The 27,642-nt window shown below is 38.3% G+C and overlaps 1 long non-coding RNA gene across 6 annotated transcripts in view; it reads left to right on the top strand.

The window, feature by feature from the left end:
* Window positions 1–27,642, top strand: part of LOC109549138 (uncharacterized) — a 65,586-nt gene that overhangs the window by 24,086 nt on the left and 13,858 nt on the right. For 4 of the 6 annotated variants that reach the window (XR_012330651.1, XR_004525763.2, XR_004525760.2 and 1 more), the window contains one exon: window positions 22,924–22,964. This is a non-coding gene — a long non-coding RNA (uncharacterized lncRNA). Of the gene's footprint in view, window positions 1–8,482; window positions 8,570–22,923; window positions 22,965–27,642 lie in introns of all 6 variants that reach the window. The other 2 variants (XR_004525764.2, XR_004525759.2) reach the window with 1 other exon arrangement.

Below are 27,642 nucleotides of genomic sequence, written 5' to 3'. Positions count from 1 at the left end.
ATAGAAGAAAACACCAACAAATGCCCACAATCCCCATATGCAGAGACTATGCTTTCCTTTCCCTGCTCCATGTCTCACATAGCACTGACTATTTCTTTAGCACTAATATTAACCATAGCTTTTTCTGGTCATGAATAACTTGATCTCAGGTTGCTAAAATGTATTTACCTAATTTCATTTTGTCAAAACTTAATAAACTGATTGAGTTAAATGATGCCAAAAATAAACTTAGAGAATATTATTGCTGTTGCTAGGATTGGACTGTAGAATGAAGGTAATAGCTTTGGGTGCCTGGATCCATGAAAAGGCTAAGTACAGGCTCAAAAGAGGATTATCTAAGAGGTAAGCAAAAACTGGTGAATGAGAGCATAAAAACACTGTTGGCTACTTATGCAGAAGGCTTTTCTAAATAGGACATTGTTCCATAATCTGTTCTAGAGCAAAACTATTTTTACCAAGAACTTTAACATTTATGTTTGTGAAAACAAGCCAACTGTTTTCAACTACTAAATTGTGTTGGTGTTGATTTCTAATGCATAGAAAAAGGAATTTCGAATTTGAAATTAAAGGTTGTTTGCTTAAGTGACAGGCTAGTTTCAGGCCACAGCTTGGTCTTCTTGACTTAAACTATAACTATATGAAATGTTAGAAGTAAAGACCTCAATCATTTTATGCCATTTTTAACCAGAGTCCATATTTATCTTTCCTGCCCCTGCAGGCCAGCTAACCCATCTCCACTCTCTAAATGTAGAATATACTAGAGGCTTGCCATCTAAAATCCTTTCTTCTTTCGGTACCCACCTGGGCCATGTTTTGGCATATTCAAATAAGGCATAGGAATCCTGGATATTGGCAGTAGATCTGTATCTCTTTTAAAGCTGAGGGGTGAGGGGATGTCAGGATGTTATAAAAGGCCAGAAGATCTAGAAGTAGCTAATTTCTACTGTGGGTCTGATGCCCTCTTCTCTCTGGGAGGGTCCACTGGGATTTATATACTCAGTGGGACAATGACAAATGGGAAATGAAATCATCACTTTACTGTGAACTAGACTACTGCCTGATACCATAATATAAGAATCCCCCATAAAGCTGGAAAATGCAGCTTGGGCTTAAGGACCAAGCAGCTCTCTCTTTTCCAAGTCCCTAGGTCTGCTTTCAATCCTAAAGTAATGCAAGCTCCCTAGGGTCCAAGTGATGTTCAAAATGAGCAAAGAGGAAACACAATGACTAGCCCATTAGGATAACTTATCCATCCTACCTCATGTAAGCAAGAACGTAGAGAGGACCAGAGTGAGAGCAAGATTCAGGGCCATACCAACTTCTGTTATCTGAGCACATAGAAACTGGAAGTCAAAGGCCATGAGCTAGACCATATAGTCACTCACAGTGGCCATGCCAACTGGGAAAAGTGGCTCAGTTGTATTAGCAACTCCAGTCATTATCACCTGTACCTTCCCATAGTCTCAGCAGAGTGACAAGAAGAAAATAGAAAAAGAGAAGCTCTCTCAGCTTTATTCATGTGAGGAAAGTTTTCCTTCCGCCTAATTTTGTGAAGCAGGAACTGGTATATATATTGATCCTCATCGTCATCCAATTAATGAAGTTAATAAAATCTCTATGGAATAGCTGTGAAAATTAGCTTTGTTAGAGGAATTGATGTCTGTGACTCCTTTTTTTTTTTTTTTTTTTTGGTGGTACGCGGGCCTCTCACTGTTGTGGCCTCTCCCATTGCAGAGCACAGGCTCCAGACGCGCAGGCTCAGTGGCCATGGCTCACGGGCCCAGCCGCTCTGCGGCATGTGGGATCTTTCTGGACCGGGGCACGAACCCGTGTCCCCTGTATCAGCAGGAGGACTCTCAACCACTGCACCACCAGGGAAGCCCGTCTGTGACTCTTTAAACTTCAGACATAGTTTCTTTGATTAAAATACTGATACAATGGTAAAATCAAATAATACGTTTTTAAAAGAAAGTTTTAAAAAATATTTAATAAATGAGTAATTTTTATGATAAATGATTAATTATACTGATCATGTAAACATTAGGTGGCTGGCCTTCCTAATGGGATGTGATGTCTCAGTGTCCACAGATTCGTCTGTTTTCACTTATCCCTTAATACTTTTGACTTTACAACTAAGTATTACTTAATGTTCAGTTTTGTCATGGTTATTAATTCATTACTTTTTACTACATTAACTTTTATACGAGCATATAAGATCACAATGGGATGAAGGACAAAGAGGGTTCAGACTCATAACTTTGACCTATGTCTTTGATTTGTTTCAAAATTAATTTTTCCTGTTTTATATATTAAAACACAGGGCAAGCTTCTTGGCTACCCCCTATCTGAGTCTCTCCTCATCAAAATGAGAAGTAAAAAGTTTATCATTCCAAAATGTGTATTGAAGAAGTATTACAATATTTTAAGTAGACCTTCTGGGGCAAGCTCAGTCTTGCTAGAAAGATATGCAAACAAGAGTATGCCGTTCTCAAAATTCCACCTAGGGAAATATGATGGAATGCAGAATTTCCTCCTTATTTTATATTTTAATACAAATTTTCTCATGGTGAAGAGCAGCTATAATACTTTACAACTAGTACGCATTTATTTTGTTTACCTGCTTACTCATTCTCCACCTGTTTAATTATTTACTCATTCTACATCTGAAAAGAATTCAGTTGTTGAAAATAAAAGTAAACACACAATAAGAGAATTAAAAATAAAAACCAGAAAGACCAGAATCCATACAGTGGTAAGAAACTTCAGGTTTAGTTGAAAGTTAAAGAAATCACATGGACACTGGGTGAAGCTGAATTACTGCTAGATAGAATCAACAAAACTATACGAATATTTATAGTTTGGCCCATATTGTAATAGCAGATGACCTTGTTTTTTCATCCCACTGAGAAAATGGAAGCAATCAGAAGAGAACTTCCCTGTCCTCCGACACCGTGGATTATATCTGAACACGTATTCTGCTTTCCTTTGTGTTTCCGTAGGTGATTAGTGTCTCTCATCTAAGGGCAATCACTCTTCCAGCGCCTTGGATTCCATGCATTCCTTTCATCTAGTGAAGGACTTGGTTCCTGCAATTATCCTCTCCCCTGCATCTTCTATTATTTGTTCCTTACTATTGGATCATCCTATTACATACAAATACACTGTCTTAGCTCCCATTTAAAAAAACAAACAAACAAAAAAACACCTGTCTTTACCCTACATTACCCTTCATTCCACTGCCATATTGATTTGCTGCCTTTATAGCAAAAGTTATTGAGAATGCTGTCTCTACAGGCGTTTGAAACAACTAGTAAATAAGGCCTTGTTTCCTGCTCCAGGTGAGATCCAAATTGAGAGAGAAACAGAGGATCTAGAGAAATTGATATTGATGACAAAAAGAATATGGGAAATCATAGCTTAGGTCTTCTAGTCCATAGGTTGGTTAATATTTCTCTACCTAATTAGACAGGCTGACAGCCCAGTCATTAGCTGGGACAGGCATAAGCCTCTCCTGCAAGGGCAGCCCCCTTTGTCTCAAGAGAGCAGAGCAGAATGAGTGTGCTCTGCAGGTCGGAAGATCCAGAGTGAGGGTGGAGGGAATATGACACCTCATCTCTGTTCTCTCTTTGCAATTCAGCATCAGGTCAGCTCCTCGTTTCCTGGGGAGGAGTGAAGAGGCAGAGAGAGGCCAGGAATGTGATCCTAGAGAAGGCCTTCTTCTGGAGTCAGGAAGCAAGGGGAAGGAGGCTCCTTCCTAAACTCACTGTGTCCGCTTCTTCCGAGGTTTCTTGAGTCTAATCCAATCCAGCTTTCACCCTGCTGGTCCACCAACACTCCTATTATCCAGTCCCCGGTGAGTGCCAGGTTGTCAGTAAAAGCCCAGTGCCGATGGGGCACAGCTGCAGTGAAGTCATAGTGATGTGTCGTGTTGAGGCATGGGAGGACTTGAGGCAGCCCCAGCCTCCTTCCCCTTAGTTCCTGTGAGGTGTGGAGCAGATCCAAAAAGTTCTTTGTGGGACCTCTGTGGGGCAGTAAGAAGGAGGAAAGAGAGGATGTAGAAAATGACTCAGAATTAAGGCAGGGTGGTTGGAATGGCACAAGGGAGGGAATCTAGTAAGGCTATGGAGTGGAGAGGCCAAGGTCTAGTGCAGCCAAGTCTCTGAGGTTCAAGGGAGGAAGGAGGGAAGCCCAGGCAGTAGGGGGAGATGGCTGTGTTTCCCAGAAGCAATTGCGATCACAGTTCTTGTCTGTGCTGAGAGCAGAGCATTAGCCAAAGAGACTTGAGCAGCATCTCTAGCAGGGACAGAGTCCAGCACCCAAGGGCCAGCTAGAGACAGCAGAAAAGAGACACCTTCTCTGGAGCAGACAATAGACGTTTCTCTCTATACCCAGATGCCATCTCATGAAATAGGCAGGGTGGTCACTTCTTGAGACAGGCAACAATAGTCTTCATAAGGGGTCTGAACTTTGAATGAACTTCATAAGGATTTTAACTAAATATTTACTTGAAAAAAAGGCTTTAAACTATAAGAGACTGAATCACCTCAGATGATCAGATTAAAGTTTATTCAACTATTATGGAATAATAGGTACCCAAGAGCAAGTCAGCTCACTTATATGATGTAAAGCTACTCTTCTGTGCATTTTGTAGAAATATATTCTGAGCCCTCTGTAACTGTATATACCTCCTAAGTGGACGATGAGCTGAAATTATGCTCCTATATGTGAAGTTTTGTTTCAGAAAATAGTAATGTCATTTGCTAATCACGCTGCTTCATTTTTATAATCAATATTGACAGCTGGGAATTTGTAGCATCTCAAACAAAAACACAGGTTTAATTATGATGAAAAGCACAGGAAATAAAACTTTTAGCAGGAAATGACTCACACATGAATGTGTGGGACCCATGAAATTGTTCCATAGATGGAATTTTTAGACTCATGGCATCAGCTCTTTATTTAGAAATCTAACAAGAGAACAGGGCGATTTTGGCAGGAATTTAGACACATCTTCATTATGACTGAGAGGATCAGACATCTCCTATTAAGGGAGAGAGGCTTACTTCTGAACCTCTTTTCCCACCTGGGCAGATATTCTGGATTTATACTGTGCGGGAACAACTAATAAGTGCTCACTGTAACTCTGCTGTTTTGGGAGGAGTGTTGATCTTCTCATGAACAATGCTGCTGCATTTCCCAGGAGTGGCCCAGGGAATAATGGGACTGTATCTCACAGGGGAAGGTTAAAAATAAAGGCATTGCCCTGTAGGGCCTTGAACTAGGTAGAAGGCAAAGGGACTCCCAGAAACATAATTTATAGCAATGTGCTATAATTACTAATTACTGGGAATTTCATCACTTTTGAAAAAAAGGGGGAAAAAAAGATTTACTCAATTAAGGTACCATCTTCATATCAGTGACTCAGATCTAGAGTTGCAGAATGAACTCAAAGTATAGGTGACAGGGGTGTTGAACACGTTAAAAAAAAACTTTCCATTTAGGGTTATCTTAAGTTTAGATGCTAACTCACTTGTTTTTGAATATGACTACCCATAAATCAAAAATAAAAAGAAATGCAAGAAGCAATATAATAAAATGCAAAAGCAATTCAATTGTATAAATTCATTTTGGTTCCTTGATATCTGTAATACAAACGATAATCTCTAAACATTATATTTTATGTTGTCTGTGTCTCCAACTCAGACTTCTTTGGCATCCGATGAAGTAGTGGTTCCAAATTAAATGCTACATATTTTGAGCATCCTTTCATGTGTTTGTTGGCAATCTGTATATCCTCTTTGGAGAAATGTCTCTTTAGGTCTTCTGCCCATTTTTGGACTGGGTTGTTTGTTTTTTTGATATTCAGCTGCATGAGCTGCTTGTAAATTCTGGAGATTAATCCTTTGTCTGTTGATTCATTTGCGTATATTTTCTCCCATTCTGCGGGTTGTCTTTTCATCTTCTTTATGGTTTCCTTTGCTGTGCAAAAGCTTTTAACTTTAATTAGGTCACATTTGTTTATTTTTGTTTTTATTTCCATTTCCCTAGGAGTTGGGTCAAAAAAGATTTTGCTGTGATTTATGTCATAGAGAGTTCTACCTATGTTTTCCTCTAAGAATTTTATAGTGTATGGCCTTACATTTTGGTCTTTAATCCATTTTGAATTTATTTTTGTGTATGGTGTTAGGGAGTATTCTAATTTCATTCTTTTACATTGGGTCCAGTTTTCCCAGCACCACTTATTGAAGAGGCTGTCTTTTCTCCATTGTATATTCTTGCCTCCTTTATCAAAGATAAGGTGACCATATGTGGGTTTATCTCTGGGCTTTCTATCCTGTTCCATTGATCTATATTCCTGCTTTTGTGCCATACCTTACTGTCTTGATTACTGTAGCTTTGTAGTATAGTCTGAAGTCAGGGATCCTCATTCCCCCAGCTCTATTTTCCTTTCTCAAGTTTGCTTTGGCTATTCGGGGTTTTTTGTGTTTCCATACAAATTGTGAAATTTTTTGTTCTAGTTCTGTGAAAAATGTCATTGGTAGTTTGATAGGGATTGCATTGAATCTGTAGCTTGCTCTGGGTAGTATAGTCATTTTCACAGTGTTGATTCTTCCAATCCAAGAACATGGTATATCTCTCCATCTGTTTGTATCATCTTTAATTTTTTCATCAGTGTCTTATACTTTTCTGCATACAGGTCTTTTGCATCCTTAGGTAGGTTTATTCCTAGGCACTCTATTCTTTTTGTCACAATGGTAAATGGGAGTGTTTCCTTAATTTTTCTTTCAGATTTTTCATCATTAGTGTATATGAATGCAAGAGATTTCTGTGCATTAATTTTGTATCCTGCTACTTTACCAAATTCATTGATTAGCTCTAGGAGTTTTCTGGTAGCGTCTTTAGGGTTCTCTATGTATAGTATTGTGTCATCTGCAAACAGTGACAACTTTACTTCTTTTCTGATTTGGATTCCTTTTATTTCTTCATTTTCTCTGATTGCTGCAGCTAAAACTTCCAAAACTATGTTGAATAATAGTGGTGAGAATGGACAACCTTGTCTTTTTCCTGATCTTAGAGGAAATGGCTTCAGTTTTTCACAATTGAGAACAATGCTAGCTGTGGGTTTGTCATATATGGCCTTTATTATGTTGAGGTAACTTGCCTCTATACTACTTTCTGGAGGGCTTTTAATCATAAATCGGTGTTGAATTTTGTCAAAAGCTTTTTCTGCATCTATTGAGATGATCATATGGTTTTTCTCCTTCAATCTGTTAATATGGTGTATCACATTGATTGATTTGCGTATATTGAAGAATCCTTGCATTCCTGGGATAAACTCCACTTGTTCATGGTGTATGATCCTTTTAATGTGCTGTTGGATTCTGTTTGCTAGTATTTTGTTGAGGATTTTTGCATCTTTGTTCATCAGTGATATTGGCCTGTAGTTTTCTTTCCTTGTGACATCTTTGTCTGGTTTTGGTATCAGGGTGACAGTGGCCTTGTAGAATGAGTTTGGGAGTGTTCCTCCCTCTATTTTGGAGGAATTTGAGAAGGATAGGTGTTAGCTCTTCTCTAAATATTTGATAGAATTCACCTGTGAAGCCATGTGGTCCTGGGCTTTTGTTTGTTGGAAGATTTTTAATCACAATCTCTATTTCAGTGCTTGTGATTAGTCAGCTTATATTTTCTATTTCTTCCTGGTTCAGTCTCAGAAGGTTGTGCTTTTCTAAGAATTTGTCCATTTCTTCCAGGTTGTCCATTTTATTGGCAAATACTTGCTTGTAGTAATCTCTCATGATCCTTTGTATTTCTGCAATGTCAGTTGTTACTTCTCCTTTTTCATTTCTAGTTCTATTGATTTGAGTCTTCTCCCTTTTTTTCTTTATGAGTTTGGCTAGTAGTTTATCAATTTTGTTTATCTTCTCAAATAACCAGCTTTTAGTTTTATTGATCTTTGCTATTGTTTCCATCATTTCTTTTTCATTTATTTCTAGTCTGATTTTATGATTTCTTTCCTTCTGCTAACTTAGGGATTTTTTTTTTGTTCTTCTTTCTCTAATTGCTTTAGGTGTAAAGTTAGGTTGTTTATTTGAGATGTTTCTTGTTTCTTGATGTAGGGCTGTATTGCTATAAACTTCCCTCTTAGAACTGCTTTTGCTGCATCCCATTGGTTTTGGGTTGTCGTGTTTTCATCGTCATTTTTTTCTAGGTATTTTTTGATTTCCTCTTTTATTTCTTCAGTGATCTCTTGGTTATTTAGTAGTGTATTGTTTAGCTTCCATGTGTTTGTATTTTTTACAGATTTTTTCCTATAATTGTTTATCATAGCTTTTTGAGAGAAGAATATGAGATATGTGTGTAACATTTCACACAGTGCTTGTCATGTGCTCAGTAAATGTCACCATTGTTATAATTAACAGCATTACTGTTATTATCTCAATATTTTCTAGGGGTGGAAAATGTTTTTATTCTTTCCTTCTAGGTTCTTTGGCTGGCCCAATACCTGCAAACCTTGGAGATATGCAGGTTTTGATCAAGACCACCTCAATAAAGCAAATATTGCAATAAAGTGAGTCACACAAAATTTTTGGTTTTCCAATACATATAAAGTTGTGTTTACACCATACTGTAGTCTATTAAGTGTGCAATGATGTGATGTCTGAAAAACCAACGTATATACCTTAATTGAAAAATGCTTTATTGCTAAAAAATGCTAACAATCATCAACCTTCTACGAGTTGTAATCTTTTTGCGGGTGGAGGGTCTTGCCTTGTTGTTGATGGCTGCTGACTGATCAGTCTGTTGGTTGCTGAAGATTGAGGTGGCCATGACAATTTCTTAACATAAGACAACAATGAAGTTTACTGCAACAATTGACTCTTCCATGAATGATTTTTCTGGAGCATGCGATGCTGTTTGACAGCATTTTATCCACAGCAGAACTTCTGTCAAAATTGGAGTCAGTCTTCTTAAACCTTGTTGCTGCTTTATCAACTAAGCTTACATAGTATTCTAAATCCTTGTTGCCATTTCAACAATCTTCACAGCATCTTCACCAGGGGTAGATTCCATCTCATGAAACCACTTTCTTCACTCATCTGTAACAAGTAACTCCTCAGCCATTAAAGCTTTATCATGAGATTGCAGCAATTCAGTCCCATCTTCAGAACTTCAAATTCTAGTTGTCTTGCTATTTCCACCACATCTGTACTTATTTCCTCCACTGAAGTCTTTAACCACTCAAAGTCATCTGTGAGGGTTGGAATCAAATTATTCCAAACTCCTGTTAATGTTGATATTTTGACCTCTTCCCATGAATCATGAATGTTCTTAATGGCATCTAGAATGGTGAATCCTTTCCAGAAGGTTTTCAATTGACTTTGCCCAGATTCATCAGATAAATCACTATCTATGGCAGCTATAGCCTTATGAAATCTATTTCTTGAATAATAAGACTTGAAAGTAGAAAAGACTCCTTGATCCGTGGGCTGCAGAATGAATATTGTGTTAACAGGCATGAAAACAAGATGAATCTTGTTGTACATCTCCATCAGAGCTCTTATATGACCAGGTGCATTGTCAATGAGCAGTAATATTTTGAAAGGAATCTTTTTTTCTGAGCAGTAGGTCTCAATGGTGGGCTTAAAATATTCAGTGAACTATGTTGAACAATTGTACTGTCATCCAGGCTTTGTTGTTCCATTTATAGAACACAGGCATAGTAGATTTAGCATAATTCTTAAGGGCCTTAAGATTTTCAGAATGGTAAGTAAGCATTGGCTTCAACTTAAAGTGACCAGCTGCATTAGCCCCTAACAAGAGAGTCAGCCTGTCCATTGAAGTTGGTTTCCTCCTCTCTAGCTGTGAAAGTTCCAGATGGCATCTTCTTCGGGTATAAGCCTGTTTTGCCTACATTGAAAATCTGTTGTTTAGCGTAGCCACCTTCGTTAATAATCTTAGCTGGATCTTCTGGACAACTTGTTGCAGCTTCTACTTCAGCACTTGCAGATTCACCTTGCACTTTTATGTTATAGAGATGGCTTCTTTCCTTCAACCTCATGAACCAACCTCTGCTAGCTTCAAACTTTTCTTCTGTAGCCTCCTCATCTCTCTCAGCCTTCACAGAATTGAAAAGAGTTAGGGCTTTGCTCTGGAGTAGGCTTGTTTATGGGATATTGTGGCTCATTTGATCTTCTCTCCAGACCACTCAAACTTTCTCCATATCATCAATAGGACTGCTTCACTTTCTTATCAGTTATGTGTTCATCGGAGTAGTGCTTTTAATTTTCCTCAATAACTTTTCCTTTGAATTCGCAATTTTGCTAATTACTTGGGGCAAGAAACCTAGCTTTGGGCCTACCTCAGCTTTCAACATGCTTTTCTCAGTATGCTTAATCATTTCTAGCTTTTGATTTAAAGTGACAGATATGCAACTCTTCCTTTTACTTGAACACTTAGAGGCCATTATGGATTATTAATTGGCCTAATTTCAATATTGCTGTGTCTCAGGGGCTAGAGAGGCCTGAGGAGAGAGAGAGAGAGATGGGGAAACAGCTGGTCAGTGAAACAGTCAGAATACACACAATGCTTATTAAGTTTGCCAGCTTGTATGGGTGCAGTTCATGGACACCCCAAAACAAGTACAATATTAACATCAAAGATCATTGATCACAGACCACCATGACAGTTATAATAATAATTAAAAAGTATGAGATATTATGAGAATTACCAAAATCTGACAGAGATAGAAAGTCAGCAAATGCTGTTGGAAAAATAGTGTCAATAGACTTGCTGGATATAGGGTTGCCATAAACTTTCAGTTTGTAAAAACAAACCAATATTTGCAAAAAGCAATAAAGCAAAGCACAATAGAATGAGGTATGCCTGTGATTAAGTTGGCATAAGACAGATTAACAGGAGAAAAACAAATTTAATTCTCTATGTATGGGAGCATTATAAAAAAATATTAGACTCACAGAAGTGACCGAAGCAGGCAGCTTTTATACCTTTTAAACAAAGAAACAATAAATTTGTGAAAAATTGACAGGACATACAAGTTTGTGCTTGAGGTATTAGATTTGTTAGGAAGTAACCAGTTTTGTTATACAGGCTTCTTGGCCCTAAATTCCCTATTTCTGCTGATAAGTAAGCCTGGTACAGGGAGGGTACCTTTCACATGGCAGAGTCACTTCCTGTTTTCAGGGGGACAAAGGAGGGTCAGAGTGTTCTTCTTGCACCAACTGTTTCTTAAGCAACTAATTCAAAATAATCAATATGCCAAAATAGCATCTTTGGGGGGTGGCATATTCTGCTCTCCTTCAATTTTAAAGTAAGAAATTTCAAGCTAGAGAGGTTAAGTGACTTGCGAAAGGTCACACAATGAACAAATAGTAAGGCAGGAAAGAGAATCAAATTTCTAGTCTCCCACAAGACATTCTGTTTTTCACTTCATTGTGAGGCCTTCTATGTTAGAAAAGTATCTCTATTAAGTTACCGCTGTCAAGGACCCTAAATTTTATAGTTTCTTTTCCACTCTCTAAAGTAATGGCACACTAGCCAGTATTTTGATTTAACTGCTCCTTCCTTGTAAGACATTTGTTTTACTTTTCAAACACTCACATTTATCTTCATGTTTACTCCTGAGGAAGTGGTAACACAAAATAAAACCCCCCAAACTCCATCTTAAGAGCTGCAAAATTGAAAGCAAAAAGGAGTAAAGGCTGTATATTTTGTTTTATCAGATAATAACTATTCTGTCTTCCTGGCTGTCAACTCACTTCTTTTTCCTTTTCACTGTTTTCTTACAATGAGAGGAGAACCAGAAAGTATAGAGCTATACCCCAAGGGGAGAGCTTGGAAAATGGGGAGTGATAATTCAGAGAACATTAGGGAAGAAACTACCCCATTTTCACCCCATTTGCTCCAATTTCCTAACTCCTCCACAAACTGAAGCAGCATATAATTTTTATTGTTCCTGATGATATCATAGATGTCTGGAAAAACTTATTTCACATGAGTTTTGTTCATAATAGACTGAGCTGCTTTGATTTTTATGTTTTGTCCTGACCTTTTGATTTCAGGACAAGACTGGTTGTTAATTCTCACAGCATTTCCTAGCAGAGTTGTGCTATGCAAAGAAATGAAGCTTTCTTTGTCAACTCTGTGTCATTGTGCAGTGGAAATCATGAAATGTGGTATTATTCTTTGGTAGAGTCATCTCCCAAAGAAGTAATGTTCTCCCATTAAAATTTTAAAAATTATTTTAGAGACTCAGGGCATTGGAATTGCCTAAAAGTTAGACAAGCTGGAAAAATACTGTTTCTCTAAGATTACCAAAAGCTTTTTCAGTCAAATAAGTTACTGTGTCCTCATCACAGTTCCCTGCAATTTCAGACTCAGGGTGGGAGAATCTGCACAGAAATTGACTTACCAGTGCCGCATACCAAGTAAGCCATGGGAAGAATAAAATCCTCCTACACAGCTGAGCACATCCATTGATATTTGCAATGGCTTGAATGGTTGATTCCTGCAAATCATTCCATCTCAGGTACACAGGGTATCAGTAGTGCTATTTCCCTTACCAGTGGTTGGTCTAGACATGGCTATATGATGCCATTGAAGCTGATGAGGCAGGAGGGGAAGTCAGGAGGAGGTGAGGGAGGGGGGATTCTGGGATGAATGAAATACAAAGATTGTATCTGAGGCTGAGTTGCCTAAAGAAGAGCCTGAGAAGTGGATGCTTATAAAAGGTATTTACTGACAGTGTGGTCTCTGGAGAACAGGAATGAGGGAAGCAGAATAGGGTGTAGAAAACAGCGGAGCAAGAATGTGTTCTCAGTTGGTGAAGGACTTCAGTCTGGTCCTATGGGAAAACCTGGAGCAAAAATTGCACCATGGAGTTGGTTCCACCTTGAGGTGAAAGGTGAAGGGAAATGAGCTTGGAGAGGTAGACAGGAGTCAGATCATGGAAGGCTTTGAGTGCCAAGCCAGAGAGCTGGTGTGTGATTCTGTAGTTGATGAGAAGCCATTAAAGCTTTTAAACTAGTCAGATATAGCTACTGAATAAGTCCTCTGTTGCAGATAGGAGAATGGATTTAAGGGGAGATGAGAGTCAGGCTGACACGGCAGACATTTTATTGTCAAGGTTTGAACTGATGAGAGACTGACTCAGGACATGATGTGAGGAGTAATTAGGGAGAGAAAGATTTGAGGCATAGCTCAGAAGTGGAATGAGCAAAATATGATGATTGATTAGAGTGGGGTTAAGTGAAAAAGAGGAAACAAGTAACATCCCAAGTTTTCTAGCTGGTGACTGCTGTGTCCACTGATGAGCCAATATCCAATAAGAGGTGGAAATGACAAGCAGAGGTGATAAGTTCAATTTGGGATACCCTGAGTTTATGGTATCTGTGGGGCATTTAAGAAGTAATAGACAGCAAACATTTTACTATGGAAGCCTGAAGATCCATGAGGATAAACTTGGGCCGAAGATGCCTATGCAGTTGTCATCAGAGTACTTATTGCAGGTGGCAGGCAAAACCAAAGGAAAGTCCGGAAGGGGTTGTGTGACTATTGTAGACAAATAATTGTCCCCCTAAAAATGTTTATGTCGTAATCCCTGGAACCTGTGAATATGTTACCTCACATGGTAAAAGAGCTTGTAGACATGATTAGATTAAAGATCTTACGATGAGGAGACTATTCTGGATTATCGAGGTGAGCCCAATGTAATCACAAAGACCCTTAAAGAGGAATGCAGGAAGGTCAGAGTCAGGGGAGGACAGAGGTCAGAGAAAGAGAGAGAGAGAGATTGGAAAAGGCTACACTTCTGGCTTTGACGCTGGAGTATGTGGAAACCAGCCAAAGAAGACAGACCATCACTAGAAGCTGCACAAGGCAAGAGAACAAATTCTCCCTCAGATCTTCCAGAAGAAAACATCCCTGCTGATACCTTGATTTGAGCCCATTAGGGCCAATTTTGGATTTCTAACCTCTAGAACTGTAAGACAATAAATTTGTGCTGATCTAAGCCACTATATTTGTGGTAATTTGTTACAGCAGCAAATGGAGACGATCACAGTGACCTTGTGTGAGTCAGCTGACCTCCACAGACTACAGTTAATTCTGTTCTTCCAAAAATATGTGCAGAATAGCTACTCTGTGCCAATATGTAGCCTTTAGAAACCAATATATGAGTGGAAGAGAAAGAAACAGAAACAAATAATTGTAAATACAGTGCGAGAGGAGCTGAGATAAATGGAATTTTGTAAGGTCAGAAAAGGTGGAGGGGTCAATTCTCTCAAAGATAAGGAAGGCTCCACCACTGTGGTGAAACTTAGCTGAGTCGCAAGGGATGCCTGCAAAAATTACAAGATGATCTCTGAGACTCCTCAAAAAGGCAAAATTCTGAGATTACAGAACTCTTTTTAAACAGAGTGATGAATTGCAAGATATCTTGAGAGATGGGCAGCCATGCTGGATTGAAGTAATTGGTTTCCTCAATTGCTCTTTCTCAACTTCTCTGACTCACACTTCTGTCTCCTTGGGATGGTGACATTTGATATAGATTGTCATTCTTAAAAACCCAAATAGTTAGAATTTATTATACTTCTATCTTTAGTTGTTGGTTTTTAAAAATGTATTAATATATTAGTTTCCTACCAAAAAACTGGGTGGTTCAAAACAACAGTAATTTCTTGTCTCACAGTTATGGAGGCCAGAAATCCAAAATCAAGGTGCTGACAGGGCTGTGCTCCGTCGGAAGGCTCTAGGGGAGAATCCTTCCTTGCTTCCTCCAGCTTCTGGTGCTTGCTGATAACCTGTGGCATTCCGGGGCTTGTAGACACACCATTTCAGTCACATGGCCAACTTCTTCCTGTGTGTCTTCATATTGTCATTCCTCAGTGTGTGTCTGTCTCTGTGGCCAAATTTCTCTTTTAATAAGGGCACCAGTCATATGGGATTAGAGCCCACTTTAATGACATATCTTTTTAAACTTGATTACCCCTCTACAGACTCTATCTTCAAATGAGACACATTGTGAGGAACTAGAGATTAGGATTCCAAAATATTTTTGGGAAGGGGACACAATTCAACCCATAACAATTGATAGCTTCAGTTCATTTATACTTATGAATGGATTAAAAAGAGCTATAATATTATGAAGCTACTTTATCCTTTCCTATGCAGAGGAGAAAACTTAGGGTAGAAATTTGGAGATAAATAGGGTAAGAGTAAGAACAAGAAGACAAAAATCAGAGAAAAAATATGCAAATAGTGGGCTTCCCTGGTGGCGCAGTGGTTCAGAGCCCGCCTGCCGGTGCAGGGGACATGGGTTCGTGCCCCGGTCTGGGAAGATCCCACATGCCGCGGAGCGGCTGGGCCCGTGAGCCATGGTCACTGAGCCTGCGCGTCCGGAGCCTGTGCTCCACAACGGGAGAAGCCACAACAGTGAGAGGCCCGTGTACCGCAAAAAAAAAAAAAAAAATGCAAATAGTCACAAAATCATTATTATGCTTTGCCTTTAAACATATTAATTTTCCTATTTGAATATTAAATATCGATTTCCATTTAAATAGAATTTTTAAATTCTATTTAAATATTAAATGTTCTATCTAAATATTAAAACAATTTTTTAAACTCTTTTAGAAGATGGTTTGTGATATCACCCAAGATTTTTGTAAGTACGAGTTATTTCTTATGGTAATCTGAATATGAAAACAAACTAAAAGAAATAACCAATGGATGCAGAATTTTTTTTCATATAAGGAAGTAAAAAAGTTCATCATGAGGTTGGCAAGTGAGAGGAGGAAAAAGGGAAGAGATGATGAGTAACATCAGGCTATTCTGTTGCTTTTCTTTCCCTAGTTTCTCCCACAAGAATTCAAGAGAGCAGGAAGGTAAACTTTCAGGAAATGGATTTTTTCATCAGGAAGCTATTAAAGAGGCTGCCAATATGACACCCTGTAGTAAATTACCCATCACCACAGCTGCAAGGAACTCTGAGGCGAATGCCAAGCTGGGCTGCTTCTCAGACACTGGACCACCCTGCATCATCAGAACATGGCCAAGAAAGAAACAGCAGCTCTAAGAACATAAAATAGAACAAGTTCCAGGCATATACTGATCAAGTGTGCTTTAGATAGGAGTTAAAAAGGGATAAAAAGAGTTAAGAACTAATGACAAAAACACTTGTTTTAATGTTCTTCTTCAAATCTGCTCTCTAGAGTTAAACATTTTCACTACTCAGTGTGTGTACCTTTTTTTTGTTTTAAAATAATGCAAGGAAATATGGAAATATGGAGTCAACTTGAAAAAAATATCAGACTATTTAACAGATAAGGTCATCATCACCAAGGTACCTTCTCTCTTCTGTTGACAGAACTATCAGAGAAGTACTACATGGTCTCTTGAATATTTATTAGTTTCCTATGGCTGCTGGTATTCTTCGACTTGTGGCCATATCATTCCAGTACGTGCCATCATTTCCACATTTTCTTCTCCTCTTCCATCTGTTTCTAATCTCCTCTGCCTCTCTTTTATAAGGATGCATGTGATTGCATGTAGGGAACTTTTGGATAATCTAGGTTAATCTCCTTATCTTGAAATCCTTTACTTAATTACACCTGCAAAGACCCCTTTTCCAAATAAGGTCACATTTACAGGTTCCAGGGATTAGGACCTGATGTCTCTGGGCACATATTTACAAATACAGAGACTATTACAAATGCAGAGCTTACAAAACTAAAAATACTGCACAGTGATAGTAAACATGAAAGGCAGTATAAGGTCAGCTCTAGAGTCATCTAGACTTGGGTTCAAGTCCCTGCTCTGCATCTATTAACCTGCGTGACTTTGAGCAGATGATTTAACATTTCTGTATACCTCCCTGCTCTTATCTGTAAAATGTGGCCAATATTACCCACTCCATAAAAGGGTTGTGAGGAGGAATAAATGAGATGATTCATTTAAAACATTTAGCATGTGATTTGCAGCGAGCAAGCTTTCAGTATCTATGGATAAAATTATTAAGAGTAGTGGTAAAAAAGCAGAACTCTGTGAAATGCCCAATATTATTGTCAATTATGCTCTTTGACATTTAAAATTACTTCCTCTTGAACCTCAGAAAAAGGGAGAGACCAGCTGAGTACTTTAAGAAAAAGACATCAAAATAACCTTTATAAAGTAATGGAATCAATACATTAGGAGCAAGAGATGCCACGAAATGAAATACTGAATACAAACAAATGGGAACTTCAGTCTAAATCGTTTGCCTCATAGCAATACAAATACAGAACCGATTTCCAAGAAAAGGCACAAAGCAAATAGCAGAAGTGCTTTTAAACTTGTAGACATTAATTGCTTAAAAGATGACCAAGGGAGAAGCCATAATTTTAAAATAAATAGAATAAAATGGATATGATTACTAGTCTAAGCAGCCGTTTTTAGTGCCCATAGTCATTATGTTTTTTTATTTTTAAATGATTTAAAAAATACTATCACGGAAGAGAAAGGTCCTGTAGAACTCTCTCTTCTTTAAGACAGCAGTTTTTGAAGCCACATGGGATGAAGAATGTTTTTGTCAGCAGGCAGAAGTGTGTGGTGCTTTCATTCTGGTGAAAATGACTTCCTGTCATTTCCTTTATTTTTAATTCAGAGTTGAAGAAAAATTTGAGAGAAAGACAGGGGTCCAAATCTATTTCACATGAACTGTAAATTTGATTTTGGGGAGGAAGCTGTGGGTGAAGTTTTAGGTGAATAACAATGAGGTCAATTTTGGGGGGAAAATTCTCCAGCACCACAAAGTAGATATCAGAATGACTGAATCAGCTAAATATCGCTCCTTATCAATTTTACATGCAAAATGGTTGCATTCAAAATGAAGTCCAGTTTTTTCCCCTGAAATTATGTGTGAATAGCAAAGTTTTCCTGGAGAACAGGATCTATATGTGAAACTGTAGTTCCTCCTTGCTGATACAAGAAGGAATGCTTCAGCAATCCTATTCTTTTTCCTGGTCTTATCTTTATCAGTTCTTATCAATTTCCTTGTTTTTTCCAGTCTACCACAACTATTTCTCTGACACCAAATTATAATGGGATCCTTACTGCTTCCCTATAATTGAATTATAAAATGTCTCTGTCTGTGATCATCAGCATACCTTTCATTATAGTCAACATTATTATTCATTCTAACAGAAGAGGCCATGATGTGAAAAACCTTGAAATAACTCCCATCTTGGGAGGGTCTGATTCAGTAGGTTTGTCCTAGTCTCAGGAATCTGGATTTCTTAAAATCCCTCCAGTAGCTTCATTTATATGGTGCTTTCTGGTCGTTTAAATAAATCAATGTACAGGTTAGTATAAGTACCGTCTCTTGGGGGCTTCCCTGGTGGCGCAGTGGTTGGGAGTCCGCCTACCGATGCAGGGGGCGAGGGTTCGTGACCCGATCGGTGCCGCGGAGCGGCTGGGCCGGTGAGCCATGGCCGCTGGGCCTGCGCGTCCGGAGCCTGTGCTCTGCGGCGGGAGGGGCCGCAGCAGTGAGAGGCCCACATACCACAAAAAAAAAAAGAAAAAGGAAGTACCTTGTCTCTAGAAGAGTGCCATGGGCTGTTCTTTAGAGAGATACTATTTTTTTGCTCCTTGTGACTTCTAGTGCCCTGGACATAGTAATATTTATAGCATGTGTGTGTGTGTGTGTGTGTGTGTGTGTGTGTGTGTGTGTGTGTGCACATGTGCATGTGTGTGTTTTAGAATGTATGTAATAATGCCTATTTATTTCCAAACATTTGGAGAAATCTTGATTTAGACTATTAGTGGAAATGAGAAAGCAAAAAGTAATCCCCTTAACAACTCAAAAATGTTAAAATTATCTGAAGATTGATTATAATTCCAATGACAAAGATTAATTAAAGATACAATCAGAATAACAAAGCAGTGATCAGTCTAGACTATCATAACTCCATATTCTTAATCTTATTCATTTCCTTCTAATTATGACCTGTTATGAACTGCACGTATCTTTGAAGCTCTTTTAAATACTTTTTTGAGCAAACTTGTCAATAACTAACAATGACAATAATAACAATACTGGCAACAGTCAACACTCATTTAACATTTAAGTTCCAGGCAAGATGGCAAACACTTTACATATAGTTTATCTAAGTTAACAACTACCTAATTGGGGGGATATTATTACTGTTGCTGTTTTATTGATGAGGAAAAAATGGCCACACAAATGAAAAGTAGTTGGACTGAGAAGATCTCAAGAAATCTGATTCCAAAGCTTAACACTCCATTAAATAAATAAAACCATTCACATTTAAAGAAGTGGCAAAGTTTTGCCTCAGGACATCACGCCCTGAGACCAGATTTTCATTGCATCTTTCATTATTTATACTATGTCTGCCTCCCAGAGGAATCTAGGTTGGGTTACAAGAGCAGACACATTTACACTGGAGTGAAACAACCCAAGAACCTTTAAGAACAGCAGGGAGAAAAAAAAAAAAAAAAAAAACAGAAGGGAATAGGAAGAGGTGTTGGCTCCAGATGGCCTAGTTGAAATGAAACCACTGATTCAAAACAAAATCTTGCCACTGAGGCACAAAAATGAACAGCATGAGTTTGCAGATTTATTTTTTTGTTTGGTTTCCGGAGTGTAGTGGGAAGACTTCTTGAGATATTAATCTCAGAGAGTTTTCTTTTATGCTGTTCTTTCCTGTCTTTTCCTTGTCAGTCTGAGACATGTTCCAGCCCATGGCTTTGAGGGGAACAAGGGTTGTTACAGCATAAATGTAAAGAGAAAACAAAATTGTTTGCAGTTATCGTTTTAATTCCCATGCTGGGCTTCCGAAAATCAAAAGGGAAGTCTTGCAGGAGAATTTTTGCCACAGAAGTGATTAGAAAGAGAATTGTGCCCCATCTCTGGGCGATTCCACCATGGCCTTTGTCTGGGGGATGGGCATCATGAATTAGAGGAGGTCAGGGGTCTAAGGGAGATGAAGCCTGGCCACTTCCCTCTGCTCCTGAGCAAAGGCGTCACATCCACTGTCTTCAAAACCCTTTGGGCGAGGGCCTTCCATCCCTATGGCTGCCTGCATGTCTTCTACAGTCTATCCAGCAGAAGGACCTCACCTGTACTGCTGGAGACTTGCCCCATGAGAACAACAGCCCAGGACAAAAGACAGGTCCTTGATCCTTAAAGGGGATGGGAGTGGTATGGGATTAAAAGCCTCAGCAGGAGAACTAAGGGAAACCAATCCTACACTATCACTGACAAAGAAGGAATTTAGTGTTTCAGTACACACATACACACACACACACACACACACACACACACGCACACTGATTTTTTTTTAAAAGACATTGGTTATTGCCATAAAAAATACATCCTTTTATATTGCATTTTTCACTTAAAAAAGCACCTTCACATGGGGTCTGAATAGTGTAATAGAAATTTTGAAAATGCAAAAACCTGTTTCAATAAATAACTTCTCATTCCCTATTTTGAACTGTAGTTCATTGGAGGCCTTTGTATAATAAATTAAATTAGTGCTGTTCAGATATATTTCTTTCGGACTATTGAATTTAATAAGAAGTTATTGCTTAAGGCAGAACTTACACATCAGAATCTCCTGGAGGACCTGTAAAAACACAGATCGCTGGCCCCCGCCTCCAGATTCAGTAGGTCTGGGGTAAGACCCTTGAATTTATGTTTCTAATGAGTTCCTAGCTACTGCTGCAGCTGCTGGTCTGTGATCATAACTTGACAAGCAGTAACCTGGGAGATTTAGAAACATGAATATTTAGCATATCCTTTAAGATTTGTCTCAACTACCAATGGCCTCACTTTACAAGGCTGGGATTAAGCAAACATATTAAGTACTTCCTTTGGGTCAGGGAATGATAGCCCATAGCTAGTCAAAATTCAGATTGGGCGAAGATTCTTCTGCCGCAGAATCATATGCAAGAGAAGTCTAGGGCAATTAGGGAAATGTGACCAACCATGTTGTCCCAGGCCAAGCTGAATATTTTGTATAAAGGCAGCTAAAACTCACACTCATATTTGTCGGGGACTCATAATGTATGCCAGCCATTTATTTACCGTTCTTCAATAAGCTGAAGACATATATCCAATAAGGATGAAATTAAGCTTAAAAATAAAGTGTTTTTAAGGGAAGAGCATAAAACGCTAAAACTAATGTTTTTTCTTTTTAAATCTGATTTTTTTTTCTGCCATTTGCAATAACATGGATGGACTTGGAAGGTATTATGCTAAGTGAGATAAGTCAGACAGAGGAAGACAAATACTGTATAGTATCACTTATATGTGGAATCTAAAAAAAAATACAGCAAATGTGAATATAACAAAAAAGAAGCAGCCTCACAGATATAGAGAACAAACTGTTTACTAGTGGGGAGAGGGAAGGGGAGAGGGGCAATAAAGGGGTAGGGAATTAAGAGGTACAAACTATTAGGTATAAAATAAGCTACAAGGATATATTGTACAACACAGAGAATATAGCCAATATTTTATAATAACTATAAATGAAGTATAATCTTAAAAAATTATGAATCACTACATTGTACACCTGTAACATATAATATTATACATAAATCTACTTCAATAAAAAGAGAAAAGTCTAAATTATTTTAATATGGATGCACAGCTCACTGGAAATTGAAAAAAGTATTAATGAAGGAAATGTAGCAATTGCTCTACAAGTAATATATTCCAAAGAAACGAGTATGCATTTGTGCAAATATATAGCTACCAGAATGTTAATTAAGGAGCTATATATTATGTTAAAAAATAAAAATACCTATAAATCCATTAAGATGTATGGCATTATGAAGAACAATTATAGGGCTTCCCTGGTGGTGCAGTGGTTGAGAGTCCTCCTGCCGATGCAGGGGACACGGGTTCGTGCCCTGGTCAGGGAAAATCCCACATGCCGCGAAGCGGCTGGGCCCGTGAGCCATGGCCGCTGAGCCTGCACATCCGGAGCCTGTGCTCCGCAACGGGAGAGGCCACAACAGTGAGAGGCCCGCGTACCGCAAAAAAAAAAAAAGAAAAAAAAAAGAAAAATGATAAAGTTATTAAGACAACAGGCTAGAAGAATATTCAACAACATAGAAAAATGTACACGATATATTTTAGTGAGAAAAGCTGGTCATACAACTATATGCATAGGGACTTCCCTGGCGGTCCCGTGGGCGCGGGTTCCGTCCCAGGTTGGGGAACTAAGATCCTGCATTCTGTGCGGCGCGGTCAAAAACAAACAAACAAACAAAACTGCCAAAAAGAAACAAACAAACAAAAAGAAACAAAAAAATTGTATGCATAAAAGAACCAGTCTTGTGAACATAATGCATATGTGTGCATATGCTTTTCTTCTAAGTCTTCAGAAAATCGTTTGTTCGTTTTCTCCTCCATCAGACCAAGAATATGGATTTCTCTTGCTTTTTTCTCTTTCAAGTTTTGTAGGGATCAAATTCATTCTCAGGTTTGTATATGGTGGCAAAGATATAGACAAGTCCCAGCACGACTACCAATTTTTGACTGATAATCACTTTTTTTCAATTTTGTCCTATTCTCCTTCTTTGCTCACAAATGATTATTTGATAGAACAATTGAAATAGATGAAACACTCTGTAAAATTACTGGCTGTACTTCCCGTCTTAACTCTAACGTATGAACTTTTACACCCGGAGACTACACTAAATTAGGAGTCGCTGCATTCAAATGGATCTAGAATAAAGAGGTGGAGGCAAGACACACTCCTCTCTCTGTCTCTTAAAAAGCAAAGTCTTTGTGGAAGAGAAACCAATCCCACCCCAGTCATCTGGTTAAAATTGTCCCTGGTGACCTAAGTCAAAGAGCACACAGTAGTAGTGGTTAAAAGATTCTCACTTGTTTTTTCCCAGGTAGTCTACATTTCAAGAAGAGAAACTGGACCGGCCATGAGGTAAAGTCTACATAGCTTTTAATCAACCCTGATCCATCTGCCTTATTATTACAGGCAAGTTCTGACAATTTCTGTTTTTAAGGTGTACATTTGACAATGTTCAGTGGACATTTATCAAGTCTCTGCAGTATGCCGGGGGCTGTGCTGTTTGCTGGGATAACAGTGGTGATTAAAACAGAAATGGGGGCTTCTCTGGTGGCGCAGTGGTTGAGAGTCCGCCTGCCGATGCAGGGGACACAGGTTCGTGCCCCTGTCCAGGAGGATCCCACATGCTGCGGAGCAGCTGGGCCCATGAGCCATGGCCTCTGAGCCTGTGCGTCCAGAGCCTGTGCTCTGCAACGGGAGAAGCCACAACAGTGAGAGGCCCACGTACAGCAAAAAAAAAAAAAAGAGAGAGAGAAATGGTTCTTGCCTTCATACAGTTTAGACTCTCATTTGTTCATCAGTTTTAATTTTTGTTATGACGCTTTTTTTTTTCTTTTCTGTGTTCCCTTTGGTCTTTTAGTGGGAAATTGAGACGCCAGAGGTGGAAGGGGGAAGGGGGTGGGAAGTGCTCTTACTTAAAGACTAATTTGGACATGAAATCACCTTTTATGCATTGTCTTTAACCCTTGGTTTGCATTCCACATGTGGATGTCAATACAACAATTTACAGAGAGAATGAATTATACACAAGGCAGTGGGATGTTCACCAAAAGCCCCTGTATTAGTTTCCTATTGGTGCTGTTACAAATTACCACAAAGTGACTTAAGAAAACACAAATATATTATCTTGCAATTCTGAAGGTCAGAGTCCAAAATCAGTTTCACCGGGATAAAATCGAGGTGTTGGCAGAAATGCCTTCCTTCTAGCAAGGGATCAATTCCTGTGCCTTTTCAAGCTTCTAGAAGCCACCTACTTTCCTTGACTTGTGACTCATTCCTTCATCCTTCATCTTCATTTAAAGTTCATCACTCCAACCTCTCCTTCCTTTGTCACATCTCCTTTTCTGACTCTGATCCTCTTGCCTCCATTTTACAATGACCCTTGTAATTAGATTGCGTCCAACTGGATAGTCAAGGATAACCTCCCCGTGTTGAGAACCTTAACTTAATTGCAGCTACAGGCTCCCCTTTTCCACAGGAAAGTAACATATTCACGGTTTCTATGGGTTAGAATGTGGACATCTTTGGGGGCCATTTTTTCTATCCACCTCAACCCCATTGCCCTACTTTTCTAGGTGAAATCATGCTTAGAATATTATCAAATATACTCATTCCCAAAATCTCAATGTTGTTAGTACAACTGTATTAGCTATCTATTGCTACATTAACCCCAAATTCAGCAGCTTACAACAACAAATATTTATCATCTCACAGTTTCTATGGCTCAGCAATCTGGGCACAGGTTAGCTGTGCCTAGTGTCTCTGACTCAAAGTTTTTCATAATTTTGCAGTCAAACCATCAGCTAAGACTATAGTCTCATCTGAAGGTGGGATCTACTTCCAAGCTCACCTATACCTTATTGGTAGGCATCGATCCCTCACTTGTGGCCCCCACACTGGGATGCCTCACAACATGGCAGCCGTGTTCTCCCAGGTGAGCAATCTAAGGGAGAGCAAGAGAAACATGCCCAAGATGGAAGCCACAGCCTTTTTCTAACCTAATCTTAAAAGTAACATCACACAGCTTTGCCATATTCTGTTTACTAGAAATGAGTTGATATGTTATATTCAAGGGGAATGGATAATGCATGAATATCAAGAGGTAGGAATCAGTGGGGACCATATTAGAGGCTACCTACCATAGCTGCCCTAATACCTTGAACTTCAGGGACTTTCAATGCCAAAATTACACAAATATTTCTCTTCCTCTATTTCCACACTAACATTTCCTAATTCAGATATTGAACAGTAATTCTAGAATACTTAAAAATATTTTTAAATTAAGGATTTTTTTAACAGTCTGTACAATTATTTAGCTCATCTGAGAAGAAAAGGAAAATCTAATCATTATGGATTTTCAGTTCTATTTTAACTTCCAGGTTTTTTAAAATTTGACAATAAAGGCTGGATAGGAAACATACAAGAATTAAAATTATTGTCCCAAATTGAAATTCTCTGGTGAAAATGTCAGATAATAGGTAAATAAAAGTCAAATTGGGGGAAAGTATCTTTCTCACCTTAAACAAACAAAAAGTCCTATGCTAAAAAAGACCTTTGCATTTCCATCCTACAGTTGAATGAACTACTTGATTATTTTAAATAATGGATGATATATAATGCAATTTCTCCATTTCTTATTATTTTTCTTTCTCTTTCTTTGAATAATGCAATAGAGATAGCATCCAACTTAGATGGTTTGACTTATGATTTTTTGACTTTATCATAGTGCAAAAACAATATGCATTCAGTAGAAAGTGTAGTTTGAATTTTATCTTTTCCAGGGCTAGTGATATGCAGTGCAACATTCTCTCATGATGCTGGACAGAGGCAGTGACCCACAGCTCCCAGTCAGCCACGTGATCACAAGGGCCAACAACCAATATAGTTAAAACCACTCTGTATCCATGCTACCACTCTGTTTGTACTTTCAGTACAGTACTCAATACATTACATTAGATATTTGACACTTTATTATAAAATAGGCTTTGTGTAAGATGATTTTGCCCAACTGTAGTCTAATCTAAGTTCTGAACACATTTAAGGTAGGCTAGGCTGTTATGATGTTTGATAGGTTAGGTATGTATTAAGTGCATCTCGACTTAACAATCAACTTATGTAACTCCATCATAAGTCAAGGAAGATCTGTACAGCATAGGGATACATTTTTTTTTATCATTACAGTAATAATCTAAATTTCAGCACACAATTTTTTCCAATGGATTAATCAATGTTCTGACCTGAAGAATTCTTGTGCCCATCCACCAAAGAAAATCTGTCAGTAATAATTCATGTTTACTCAACATTACCATGTTGGTTCCTCATCTTAGAAAATATAATTCTGACGTTTAAAGTCAGCACATTACATCTGTTTATATATAATTATTTTTATTATTAAAGAAATAGTAAAACAGTACACTAGGAAAGAAACAAGTGTTGGGAGTTTGAACACATAAAATGACAAACATGTTCACCCAGTTGAAGCGAAAGGGTGAAATCTGGAGAGATTAGAGTGAATATTGACAAAATAGTAACTGCAACTGTTCTTAAATCTAAATGTGAGTAAAATGAATCTTATATTGGAGCTGTTGATTAGAGGTTTGAGGAGAGGAATGACATGCTTTAAATTTAAGGAGAAAACTACTACTTTTAAATAGAGGCACTTAAAATTGGTAAGCAATAGGATGCATGGGGGAAAAGGTCATGTGTCTATATTCTGTGTTTAAGCACTTTTGCAGGTTTGTTTTTCATCGAAGTGTTTAGTCTGTTCCTATATTCTGCCTGTAATCTCTTTCAGTTATTCAAGCCACACTTAAACTCCTCCAGGGTGACTGCACAGAGCAGTTAGTACCTGAGGAGAAAGTGATGCTGTAATAATACCAATATATTGCTTCCATAAAGTCAAATATTTTACCCTGTAACTTCAACTATAAGTTCTAGTTGCGCTATTGGGTCCTAAATACACATTTCTAGAGAATGGATTCTTGTGGCCTAATTTGAGTCAGCTATTCTCTCTTCAACTAATCAACTGTGGCTACATGTGTGGGGTGGAGGGGTGGGGAGGGATGGGGAGATGGGGGGTAGGGGGAGAGTGGGTGGGTCCCACTATACTAAAATGAGTACCATCAACCGTGTAAATGAAATTAGGAGGGGGAGGTAGAGGGGGTAATTTCCAGAAAAGGGGGTCTGAGAACCCAGAAAAAGAGGAGTTTGAAAAGAAACCAAAATTTCCACTGTAGCATGACATCTTTTAAAATATCCGAAGATAATTATCAGGCTTCCTATGAGTCTTACCTTGAGATTTTTTTTAAAATCTCCATAAAATTTTGAACCCCTTAGCTTTTTTAACCTCTTCTAAATTTGTGAATATTAGATATAATGTACAGTAAAATCAACAACTAGCATAGTGCATAATTCTATACACATGTCTAATCACTACTCAAGGCAAGAAGCAAAATATTGTCCACAGCTGAAAAGCTTCCAATACAGTTTTTTTTTTTTTTTTTTTTTTTTTTACTTCCTTTAACCTCCAGAGAAAAACACTCTCCTGACCTTTAGGGTCATTCATTCTTTGCCTTTATCTATTTAATTTACGGTAGTTTATTCATCTAACTATATATCCCTAAACATCATCGGGTTTTTTCTTTTTTTATTTTGAGCTTTGCATAATGGACTAAACATCATTGTTTTATTTTGAGCTTCGCATAATGGACTCATACAATATATATACCCATTTGTATCTTGATTCCTTTGCTCAACATGCTATTTATAAAACTCATGCATAGTGTTCTGTGTAGCTGTTTTCGTTTGTTTTTCATTGTGTTCCACTGAATGAATATGCCAGATCGCTTAGAGCCATTCTAAAATTGAGTCTTGTTTTGGGACTTTCCCAGTGTGGTATTATTGTGCACAGTGCTGCTCTGAACCTTCCAGATCATGTATCCTGATGCACAGAAGTATTTCTCCAGGGTACATACTTAGGAGCAGAAATTTGCTGTGTCGTAGGATATGCATATCTTTAGCTTCACTAGGTAAG

This window comes from Tursiops truncatus, chromosome 3 (genome assembly GCF_011762595.2).
Source record: "Tursiops truncatus isolate mTurTru1 chromosome 3, mTurTru1.mat.Y, whole genome shotgun sequence".
NCBI classification, from domain to species: Eukaryota; Metazoa; Chordata; class Mammalia; order Artiodactyla; family Delphinidae; genus Tursiops; species Tursiops truncatus.
Note: the sequence above shows the minus strand (reverse complement) of the source record. Positions and strands in the feature narration are given on the sequence as shown.